This window comes from Erithacus rubecula, assembly GCF_903797595.1.
Source record: "Erithacus rubecula genome assembly, chromosome: 8".
Classification (NCBI taxonomy): domain Eukaryota; kingdom Metazoa; phylum Chordata; class Aves; order Passeriformes; family Muscicapidae; genus Erithacus; species Erithacus rubecula.
In genome coordinates, this window is record NC_136659.1 from 13,330,854 (window position 1) to 13,343,537 (window position 12,684).

The following is a 12,684-nucleotide window of genomic DNA, read 5'->3' on the forward strand; positions in this document are numbered from 1 at the left end:
TGAAGGTATTGCTAATGAGGATTGCTTAGATTTTTGCTCATCAAATCTTGAATAAAAATCTTCAAAGTTGTTCTAAAGTGCCATTTAATTTTTCCTACTTCATCACTAAAATTATTCAAAAAATTATGATAGCTCTCTCTGATAAGTCCAAAAACATCACACAGACCACATTAAACATGCCAAAATGTTTATTTTTCACTTTTCAATTCAGAATGAGTGTTTTAAAATAAATTGTATAAGTTTCAAAATACGATGTTAAAAATGCTGAAATTTACTCAAAATCTCCCGTCCAGTTATCTACATCTGTTCAAAAAAAAGAATCTGAAACTTCCCACAACTATTTTCAGTCACTCACAGAAAGAACAACTGCACCAATTTAAACTACTTATTTCAAAAAATGTTCACAGTCCAGCCAATGTCACTTAAGTGGTCAAGACAGAAATCCCAGTAAATCCTAATGTATGATTTACAATATATATGTCAAATATTTCATGTGTGCATAAAAATGACATGGAAAAAAATAATTCTGCTCTGTACATTTGGTACAGTTAAATAACAACTTCTGGAGAAAGCTGTACTTTCTACCTGCTCTTGCAACTTAATTAATGCCAGCTGTCTCCTGAAATGAAAAGTCTATTTGAGCAGGTCACTTTCCAGAATGAGATCTGAGGACAAGATGTGGCTGAAGATATTTGGGGAAGAGCAGTTAATAGTTACTGGAGAACCAAACCACTGCCAGTACTGCATATACCAGAGATGTGTCAGTATCTCTGCAGCTCCAGAAACTGTGTCACATTGCTGCAGTGCATCCACACAAAGCTTCCCCTGTAATTATGGCCAGTGCGTAAGTGGGTTTGACTGAATTTCACTCTGCAAAGAAAGGAAACTAAATGTAGTCTTTTGGATTTCCACAGTGATCTTTTTTGAAGATCCAAAATTTGGTTCTCTCTCAGCCAGCAATGTAACTGATAACTCCATTTTATTGTACATTGAAAAAATCATTTATGCTTTAAGAATTATTACATCAGATCTAGCAGGTAGTTATCCTGTAATGAGCATTAACTGCATATAAAGTATTTGGTGTAGAAGGACATTTCAACACTTTCAACACTTACATTAAAATGCCCTTTTTCTACCTCACTAAACAAAGATGTCACTTCTGCAGTAAGCTGAATTTTTAGTGTAGAGTGAGAAATTTTGTCATGGAGGAAGTAAAAATAAGTTAACAGTAATCTGAAAAGGCTCTCAAGGCTGCAGAACTTCTGGTATTCCACCGTCATTTCACTGTGATGTTAATAACCAAACCTTTGCCATTACACTATAACAATGGGATCTTTTGAAGTAGTGATGTTTGCCACTATGCTTGAAATTCTAGTGTTGTTACAATAAATGTATGAAAAATAATCACTATTTGTATTTTAAGTGAATAATGTGCCAGAACCTCAGCATTTTTTTATGAATGAGTAATCTCATGGTTTTCGGAGACAGCTAAAGATTGTATTTATTTGTAGAGTTGTTTGCAAACTTGTTGCCATAGCTTTGGTTCCTTTTTTTAGAGCACACTTACCCTGCAGTGACCTCTCCAAAAACTGACCATAACAGAGACAATGTCCTCTACTTTGGCATGTGTTTACATCATCCCCCCTCCTATTGTTTACACCTTATTCCAGTTCATGCCACTTTTTCTTCCCCATGCTAATTGCCATTTTCCAGATGATCTTCACCACTGAAATTTCTTTCTCATGGTTTTAAAGGTACAGTCATATAGAAAAGTATTGGTTCTCCTGTCTCCAGGAAGAGGATGAAAAACTTTGCTTTACAATAGCCAGGTGCATCTGCTGTGATTGGGACCCACACTGACATTTTTTTCCCCTTGTAATCATATTAAGTCAGCTGAAGGAAAAAGAAGGGCAGCAAGAGAGTATTAACAGATTGTTGGGGGGTGTGATAAATCTTAAGGCCTGTAACTGTGCTGCAGAAAATCACTCATTTATTTGTCTTTCAGTAAGAGCCTCTAGAAATAGAAGCATTTTACATTATTTTGTTCCTAAGGATATAAAAATACATACATTCTAATTGCACTTTGGAGAAGGAAAATTAATAAAGACAACTGCGCCATTCCCCATTAGTGGAAATGCCTGCAGTTAGCCTGCTTCAAGCACTTTCAGTATCATTGAATCCCTTGGGTGGGATTTTCCAAAGTGCCAGCATTAGCTCAGCCCTGCTCCCATTAAAATCAATTACTGACTTCAGCCTGGGAGGAGAGTCCAGAGGGTCCCTGTGGTGCTCTGTATGCTGGAAGATCCTAATCTGTGTGTGTGTTGTTCCTTCCCTATTTTTATGTGCATGGCTGCACAGGTGCTCCAATACATTCATGAGGGCCAGAGTTTATCTCAGAGGACTTTAAAAGGAACCAGAAAGTTAACTGTGCAGAATAAAGAGTAATGGAGGGTAGCAGAGATCATGGAGGCAAGGGGAACTTCACATAAGATGAAATTTCATCAAGTGTGTAGTGAAGTCAGCTAATTGCAGCCTCTATGCCTCAATTCATAGAGCTAAACCTTTTAGAACACGTTTTCAATATAATTTCATACAATATATTTTCTGTCTATGGAATCCAATTGTCATGGCAGTCATCAAGGCAAAGAGTTTTGTAGAATTAAAAAAGGGATTTAAGAAGCTTTGTGAGCAAAGAAAACATTTGCAGCTGTATGCACCAGATTACAACAATGCAGGGGACAAACAGCTTCCTGCTTCAGCAGTATAAGCTGATTGCTTTGGGGGCCAAGAAGAAATGGGTTTTTTGCATGTGTTAGCCATGCTGATTTATTGAGATGTGTGTGATGGAATGGTTTGAGTCTTCATTAAAAGGATTGATAATGATAATTAATGCTATAAATAGATTATTTGCTAGTCTGCAATGCTGACATTTTCATAGAAAACATATCAATACTAAGTCTGTAATGAAGTTCATTCCCGAGCAAGGGACTGATTTGGCATTGATGAGAGCAGAATTCAGACCTTAGCTATGAACAAGGTTTCCTTTCTTCTCTAAGGAAGTAGCTTCTTCTCTCATCACCTGAGAAAGACAATGAATGCTTCTCTAGTTCTTAGAGGTGGAATGAAAGGAAAGTGCATAGAGAAAAGAGTGGTTATATTTTCATCCACAGACATCTCTGCTTTGGATTCAGAGCCGTCATTCCACTGTAATTCAGGAGTACTTCAGTTTGACTTAGCCAAGATTTTTCTCATTTACACTGATTAAATGAGCCCAGAAAATGGTGTTTTCATTCCAGTGTTTGTGCTGGTGCTCCTCTGAACGTGTTCCCCCATGCCAATAGCAGTAGCCTTCCCACCAAACAGTAGCCTTGAGAAAGCTTAGGGACCTTAACCTAGAACATAAGGAGTTTCTGCAATAGATTTTGTATCATGCTGGCTGGCTTGAAATCCCAGAAGCTCCTGTCCAAGTCTGCATTCCTATTATAGGGTACTGCTGACATCATACCAGCTGCTGCAAGGTCAGAACTCCTTCAAGACATCCTTGTTTATGAACAGCAGATAAGATCTGAGAGAAAACATTTTTAACGTAAATCTGGATGAGCTGAATTATTGATGTTAATGGCTATAGGTGCTGTACCTGTTGCTAAGAAATACTGTAATACTTTGTCAGAATTCCCATTTGGAAATGCCATTATAGCTAGGTGAGCATCGATAGATAGACTATAGGCTGAGCAAGCTATTGATGAACAGGAAAGGTTTTTTAATGATTTTGTGCCTTGAACCCTGTAGCAGGCAAAAGAAACTCATAAAGAAGCAGGTGACAAGAGTCAGACTGCTCTTCTGCTTGCTAGAGCTGGCAGGCATCATAGGTGCTGGAGGTTCCATGATGGTATGGTTGCATGGACATATAGATGTACCTATTTAAGCACACACATTTAGTTTTGATTGACAGTCTAGGTGAGACCCAGCAGGTATTCACCAAAATCTGAAATTTCTACTGCACAAGTCATTGAGCTTTCTTAGGTCCAACAAAGCAATCAAGATGAGAGGTTTTTGTTAATTTTAACTCTCATATTTCCAGCCCTTGCTTGGTGTGTCCTTCATAGAAATTCTCCCAACTGTCTAAGGATCCAGAAGCCTATGTAATCTTTGCTTATTTATGTTTTCATATTCAGAATTATTTAAATACAGAAAATAAAACCTTTGAAGGATTCAAAATTAAGCTCAGCTGCCAGCAGTGCTTAGCTATGTAAAATTGAGATTGATAGACAGCATTTGGGGAAAAGAGAGTCAATAGCAATGGAATTACTGCCCTGATTAAAAAAAAGATCCATTTTATCCTTTTTTATTTCAATACAGATAAACATTTAAGCCAACATTTTAACCTATTCAAAAGGTTTCACTTATTTTAATTCATTATCTGTTAATTTCATTGGCAGATGTATGACTAAATTTCCTGTGCTACTTTGAAAATCTTACCCAACGTCTGCTGCAGGTATGTACTATTTCCATGACCTGGGGGATGATTTTGCATTACTAATTTATGTCTGTAATTGGATAGTGGTTCTGTAGGATGCACATAGATCCAATCTGGTCCTCAAGCTTAAAATGATCTAGCTCTGATCTCTACCCTACATGAAATTAAGTCTGTTGTCTATTGTCTGCTCAGGCTCAGGGACAACTCAGAAGTTTGGGAAGGGAATAATATTTCCACATGTCAAAAGCAGAATTTGCAGTAGCCTCTTTTTCATTTTGAGAGCTTTAGAGAGCTTTTTGTTTTCATAGCTGAGGGTATGAAGCTTTGCACACTTCATGACCATGAAGTTCCTGAGCTGCAGTGGTGCAGAATGTGAGACTTGGCAGCGCTTCTGTTCAGGGTCAGCTGCCATGGAGCTGCCACAAGGAACCTGGCCATGCACACCCAAGTTGCTCCTTGCATTACCCATGCACTCCCTGTGCTTCTTCCAGCCATCGCAAGTCTGCTTCTGGGGGAGGTGTTGTCATTCTAATCCCTTCAGGGTCATGGAGGATCAGTAAGAAAGTGTGGTGGGATTAATATAACCTGCAGACCAAGTCTAAACCTGCTGATAACATCAGATTCATAGTCTCTACCAGCTTACTCTCACTGCTGATATGCAGCCAGTGCAGATCAGCACTGAAAACTGAAATATTTATAACTTTTATTAAATAGTATGAGCCCAGACACTTTTTAATTGTGGAACTTCACAAATGCTTATCAGTAGCAGTCCAGAATTTGGAATGGTTGGATTAAAAATATTTAGTTTGCAACTCCAGAAGACAGTTTCTTAATGATGAATGCATGTATTTTTACTCCATATTGATAATGTATATATTTCTGTATCCATAACTTTGATCTTAACTTCTCTGATATATTATTAATTTGCAACGTTTTATTATGTTGTCCAGAATTTGTGATTACTTGTTAAGTCTAATTTATATAGCAAAGGTTTTAGATGCTAGAATTATATGGGTGAACTTAGTTTTTCAAATTACTGAATTGTATGTACACATGAAAATAATTTTCTGCATGTACTATCTTGTATTTTAAACAGATCTTCATGCTGCTGTTGACCTAGCTTGTAATCTCATTGGTAAATTAGCACTTACAGCAGTAAAACAGCAAGCATCATTTGCATAATCGTTCACATTTATGGAAAATACTGTACTTCAACTGGCTTAAGTTTTCTGCCTGTCCAGTACTGACAGGTAAACGCTGATGTAAAACATGCCCGTGCTCTGTCACAATAGACAGCGGGTGTAGCACAGGGAAGCACGTTCCCGGCAGAAGGCAGCGTGGCTGCCATCTCTCCCGCGCTGTAGCTTGGAGCCCCCAGGCAATAAATTGTCTTTAAGCGAATCTCCTCTCCTTTAGCACTACCTGCAGCAGCAAGCAACGCGTTTATCCCATTTTGTAAAAAACTTTAAAAATGGTGATCCCGGCCCCGCAGCTGTGATGGGATGAGAAACGAGGGCAAACCCTCCGCCGGGGCAAAGCGCAGCCGAAACGGCGCGATCCGCGGCTGGGACACACGACCGAGGATTTCGGTAGGATTTTGATAATTTACTGATAACAGAAACCTTCGGTCTGGGAACAGGGAACGTCCCACAGCGCCTTTACCTGCGGAGGAACCGCAGCCCCAGGGTGGCTGGAGCGCGGGCAGCGCCAGCCGAGAGCGCTCCGGCCACCGCCCGGCGCGGGGAGCCCTCTCAGCGGGCAGTGGCACCGCACGGGCGGATCGGCCCCGCGGGGATCGATCGGCTCCGCGGGGATCGGCACGGGCGGATCGGCTCCGCGGGGATCGATCGGCTCCGCGGGGATCGGCTCCGCGGGGATCGGCACGGGCGGATCGGCTCCGCGGGGATCGATCGGCTCCGCGGGGATCGATCGGCTCCGCGGGGATCGGCACGGGCGGATCGGCTCCGCGGGGATCGATCGGCTCCGCGGGGATCGATCGGCTCCGCGGGGATCGGCACGGGCGGCTCCGCGCGCGCCCGCCGCCTCTCGCGTGCCCAACGGTCCCCCGCGCGCCCAACGGTCCCCGCGCGCCCAACGGCCGCTCCGGCGCTGCCCCCCGCGGCTGGCGCCGGTCCCGGCAGGGCGGGGCGAGGCGCGGCCCGCGCGCCGGAAGTGAGCAGCGGGGGGAGCCCGGGGCGGCGGCGGTGCCGGGGCGGCAGCGGCGTGCGGGGAGCGGCGTCTCCGCTGCTGGACAGGGACGCGCCTCGGCCGCCGGGCGGAGGCGGTTCCGCGCTCGGCGGAAACAAGGAACGGGAAAGGAAGGGAGCGGCGAAAGGAACCGGTATCAGCGGCCACCATTAGTGGCGGCAGGAGGAGCAGCAGCAGCAGCAGCAGCCGCCGCCGCCGCCGCCACCACCGAGGGGTTCTGCGGGCGAAGCAGACCGGGCGCCGCCGGCGGCAGCGAGCGAGAGCGAACCCGGCGCCTCGCCCCTCTGTTGTGTGGGGTGTCGCCGCTGCCCGCCGGGGCTCCCCCGGAGCCGGGGCGAGGTGAGTGGCGGAGCCGCCTTCGTGTCGCTCGTTTCTGGGGGGCGGCGGTGGCAGAGGCTGCGGGCGGCGTTTCCTGCCGCGTCCCCTCGGCCCCCGGGCCACCGCCGGGGCTGGGCGGGAGCGCAGGGGCGCGGGAGGGGCGCGCATTTACCGGCCCGCGCTGCTGCCCCGCGCCCCTCCGCGCCCCGGACACCATCGGGTGGTTTTTTTCCGGAGAGCCTCTGGTGTCTGGTAGAGGCTTGTATGCGTGTGCCCCCCGGGTTTTCCCCGAATGAGGCATGCCTCGGAAGGGGCTGGGAAGGGATGCGCAGGGATGTAGTGTGTGGCATGCAGACAATGTTAGCTTGGGTGAGTCTCCACCCTGTGCCGCCGCAGGCAGTCGGGTCTCCGGCGCAGGCATCGCCAGGCGCGCTGCCACCCGCGGAACAAACGCGCAAACCCTCGTTCTGCCGCAAGCGGGAATGATGGGTTAAAAACCAAACACCAAACCTGAATCTGTTAAGCTTTTTAGCCATACGACTTACTGAAGGCAGACTGGTTTGCGAAGAGCCTCCCAAGCAAGCTTGATACCTGCGTTGGTTTTCATGAAACTGGGAGAGTGGAATATTATTTTTCCTACATGAGGAAAATTATTGATGGAGGAAGAGAAAGGAGGAGTGTCTGTATACACGAGTGTCACATGACCTTGTAAAATTCATATGGCTATACTTATTTTTCTCCTGCACTTATGCTGGTTATCTTGAGAAGCCAATGACTTACCTGTTCATTTTGGAAGATTTAATTTCTTTTGAATTTGTTATCTTATGGGGCAGAAAACAATCACCTGCGTGTTTGAACACTGTCTCTGCATTTTATTGTTTTTGCTAGTATTTAATATTTTTACTGGGCTATAGTTCTTAGAAGGGGATGAACAGCGGTCTGTGTAGTACAATTTATTTTTACTGGTGGATTACAGGTACACTCCACTTGGCAAATGTAAACTATTTCATATGGCTAATATCTTTACATTACCATTCATGTGGTGGATGAAGGTTTTGTGAGATTGTAGAATCACTCCCACTCCATTTTGAACGAATTGCCTCTTTTTGTCTGTTTCACCTAGTGCCTTCCAGACATGGATACGTTAGCTTGTTAAACACCTTAGAGCAGAAGAATTAATTGATTAATTCTAGATGTTTATTGAAACAATATGTCTACAACAACAAATCTTCCAATTTTATTGTCTTTAATCAGCTTTTCTCTGCTGAGAAGTTTCCTATTAAAATAGAGGAATGGGAAAATTACTTGATAAATTATCTTGAAGAACAAAAGTATAGGTCGTAATCTAGGAAATATTTTCCACATAAGTTCTATAAAGATCTAGACATATCCATGTTTCTTTAATACACTGATTTCATTCTTGGATGGGTGTGGTAGATAGTGGAACACACAGCTGTTTTTCTGCACCTAAGTTGGTATGTGATTTTTCATATCACTGGGTGATACTCAAATTGCCATACAGAAATCCATGTTACAGGAGCTTTTTGCTTTCATACAACAGAAAGGTAAGTGGCACTAAGGAATTTATTTATTTATTGTCCTTGTACAGTTTTCATTTTCAGATAGATCTTTCCTTAAAATGGCCTCATTTTTATGCTCAAATGATATGCAATGAAACATCCTTCTACCAGTGCTTCTCTGACTCAGCATGTGGTGATAGTGAGAAAAGTATTAGTAAGAGATAAACCACAACTAAGAAAAGCAGTACAGTGTACTGTCTGTTAATTTCTTAAAAGAGTATAAAAAATAATGTGAAAGAGAACACGGACAAATTTTATATAATCTTCAGTCTGCCTTTCCTGCACAGTATCTTGAGACTACTGCCTTCAGATTTGAATTTTAAGTAGTTTTTCTACTGTGGAGTAGTGTATTGACATAAACTATTTTCAGCTTCTTGTGTATTGAAGCCTGTTCCTTTCTTAGTAAAGTAAGCCTGGGTACAGAGAGCACCTGTTGGTTTAAAGTATTGTGTGGAACTGCTGCAGTGCCTTTCGTAGGTAATGGTTTACTGGGGCTGATTTTAAAAGGCTTTGTTATTCAAAAGGATGTCTGTGTTCTGCCTATCAAAATATAAGGGTAATGCCTTGTTTCCCCCAAACCACTACTCTTCTTTAGCAATCACTTCTTTATTTGAATTTAATCCTTTGTCTATTCCTTCGGCGTTAAGTTTTCGATAGAATCTGGCTTTCGATAGAAACTGGCTTTTCTAGCTAGAAATAATTAATTCTTTATGCTTTAAATTGTAGATCTTTATCTTGTGTTAGTCTCATCTTTACTGATCATGCTGGCCTTCCTTCTTCAAATGTTTTTCAGCCAGTGAAGGGGGAAGTAAAAACCTATCAAACTGGGACAGAGTTAAATCTGAGTGACTAAGCCAGTTACTAGGAATACTAGGAAGGATAGTACTGAAGATCCCAGCCATTAAGTAATTTACATTACCTTCTTGATAGAAGAAGAATCCAAATCATTTGTGTTACAAATGAAGCCAAAGGTTACAAAGTAATAACACTCTGCCTTTTCTGTTATGTTAAACAATAGTTTTATTAAGGAATTTTCAAGTAGAACTGCAATAATGTACTTCACAACTTCCCATTAGTATCTGTTCATACTGAGGATCCTGCTGGTTAAATCTAGAACTTGTTAGAAACATTTACCAAAGCCAGAAATGTCAATTTCTGTTTCTGGCCCCAACAATAAGCCATTTTGTCATGTTTTGCACTTTTTCTCTGCAATTGCTAGAAGGAAATGTCTTGGCTTACAGCTGAATCAGACAATGTCAGATAAACAAGCCTTATGAAAAGGTGCGATCCAGGTCTGTTTTAGTGCTAGGGGTTAATAATACATTGAAATGGCAGCAAACTGCTGGCTAGTCAGGTTTAACCCATTTCTATGTGGAGTGTTAATTTTGTTTCAGGAAATATAAATTTTGAAAGGAAAGTTGACATATTGAGTAAGTCCTCTTAAAAATTCAAAAAACACGTTTGATAATTGACAGTCACAGATTTTGAGTGAGTACACACATGGAACGTTTTCTGCCTTTAGGAATGTCTGCAGGGTTTGGTAATGCCAGTAAAGAAACTTGCACTGTAATTGCCCTTTATAGTTGTTCTTCAGATTAGCAAGGAATTTAAGTTTCTCTTGTTAATCTGCAAGTGTTATCATCAGTTTTAAAAAGTGTCCATTGAAAATGGCATATTAGTTTTTTTATGTTAATACTAGAAATAAGTAATATCTACCCAGTTAAACAAATGAGTCCCTGTGAGAAAAACTAAAATTCAATAACGACAAAGACTGCTTATAATCCTTCATATTGGAAAATTGTATAAAGACTAAGAAAAGTATCTACAGAAAATTTTTATGCAATTTGATCCAGATATATTGACTGATATTTTCTGACATTTTAATGAATTAAAGTGACTACTCTGTTTTGTTCCAGATAGGAGTTTTAGTTATTTGCTATGTCCAGATTTAGTGGAAGTGTTTCACGTAAGATGTTAAATAGTTTGTTGAACTTGCTTTTAAAAATCCATCTGTTAGTGAAGAGCTCTTGAAATGTCTTGATCTGTGAGCTATCACTGTACTTGTATTGTACAGAGGAAGATGATGTACATGAGAATTTGAAACTGTCCTGATGTTAAATATTAGGAAAATAATTTGTTGCCATCTTATTATCATAATGAGTTAGCTGGATTTTAGGGGGTGTGGGGAACGGAGTCCTGGGGGTGGGGAAAAGAATTCCAGGGAAGATATAAAAATAGTCACAGAACACAATTTTTACCTGTTACTGAATTTCTAGTCTCAGAAATTTATCAAAATAATTTAAACAAATGTTTAAAAGGTGATTGAATCTTCATTGCCTCTGGTCTTCTCAAGACAGCCGTGTGTAAGGTGAAAGTTCTTACAGAAAAATATTGTAAAGAGTCTGGTGAAGGAATTACTATCCACAGTAGTAAAACTGTTCTATTTACTTACGTAAACATTTCAGTGTTTAAGAACTCAGGTTGCTGGTAAAAATGTGCTAATCTTGCATAGCATAAATGGTAAACTGAATATAGATTGTTCTCATCTTCTGCGAAAATTAACGGAATTATCATCCCTTATCGCAACGTTAACTTTGTGTTGTTCTAATTATTGTTTTTGCCATCTGCTGAAGTGGTCATGTAGGGTGTGAGGGTGTCAGTACTCTGTCAAGTGTTTAGAATGGCAAGTTGCGTTCCTAGACAAGCACCTTACTGTTTCTTTGTTTATTACAACAGAATAGCAGATCAGGATTAGAAGGAAGCAGGAGCAATAAGTGACATCACTCTCCAGTTTTGTGGCTGCTTTGTATTATTACTTGTGTCAGTATTGGACTTTCATGTAAAAAAATATTGGAGAAGTTAAATATAGAACCTGATTATTTTTCTCAAGTGTAGATCTGAAATGGAAAAACATGCTGTCCAAAACACACATTCAGAAAGGAGCTGGAGGGAAGTTCATTGGCATCCTTCATCCTTTCTGATAACTTCACCCTTCAGAAAGCTTTGGGAGCAGTTGCAGGGGGCCTGGCAGAAACTTCTGTTCATATGATAGTGAGAGCTGAAGTTCACTGCCTACTGCTGGCATAGGATTCTTTGCTGCTGCCTGCTGGGATCGTCTCATTGTCCTTCCCTTATCCCAGAGACATAGCAGGTTGCTGAGTTGGTAGGACCTGTGGTATTCCAGGTGTCTTTATGTCCTGGTTAAAGTAAATGAAAAGAAAGTGGAACTATGCTCTGCTTACAGTCAAGATGTGCAGTAAGTTACTTCTTGTAGTTACTTTAATTGTTGCCTTCTTGCCTCTTCCAGTAGGAAGGAACAGTTTGCTCCCCAAAGAAAAGCTCCAAGTAGAGCTCATTGTGTGCTACATGGGTAGATTTCATCTTGATGCAAATTCTGCCATGTTCCCACTTTTCTGCCTTAAGAGCAGCCATCTGTAGCACAGAAAAGGTAGTTTATTTTATGTCATCATGGTCTTAATGTTTGAACTTGGTTATAGACACCTGGTAAAATTGCTCTCCCAAATTAAAATTGCTGCTGAGCTAGTAGTGTCTGCTTCTGCTGTTGAACAGTTGTGTATCAGTGATTTGTGAAAAATTCTGATAGTTCTTTAAGGAAGTACAGTAAATTTGTCTGGGATTACTCTGTGCAAATTTGTAGTCCATTTTCAGAAGTCCAGTTGGTCATGGTAAAAGCAAAAATGTTTTCAGAAGTGTCCAAAAGACTTAACTGTGAACCTTACTTACATTGTAATTGGCAAATTTGCCAATCTGATTGTGAAAGGGTGTTTTAAAGGCTGCTTGTTAAATTGTATTTTAAAGGCTGTTTCATTGAATAGTGTTAGAAGTGCAAATAATGGGTATGTTTCAAGCATTGATGATAAAATAGTCCCATCTCAAATGGTTAAATTCTTAGTCTGATACCACTTTTACAGTTAAATCCTTTCAATATATGTAATTAAGTTGCCTGCTAAGTACAACAGTAAATGTTGATAAGTTACTGAATAATGTTAAAAATGCTAACTTTACAACATAGAATTCATATTGTAACTTTTTTTTGTGTGTAGAATTTTATTCTTCTTGCAGTTTAGACATACTAAGACA

General features: G+C 41.2%; 1 protein-coding gene across 3 annotated transcripts in view; it reads left to right on the forward strand.

The window, feature by feature from the left end:
- Nucleotides 1-6,644: 6,644 nt before the first annotated feature.
- The window catches only part of RAPH1 (Ras association (RalGDS/AF-6) and pleckstrin homology domains 1), an 85,908-nt gene continuing 79,868 nt past the window's right edge, over nucleotides 6,645-12,684 (forward strand). For 2 of the 3 annotated variants that reach the window (XM_079310913.1, XM_079310917.1), the window contains exon 1: nucleotides 6,645-7,024. The gene's annotated coding sequence lies outside the window, so the exon portion shown is untranslated. The remainder of the gene's footprint in view (nucleotides 7,025-12,684) is intronic. The other variant, XM_079310918.1, reaches the window with a different exon arrangement.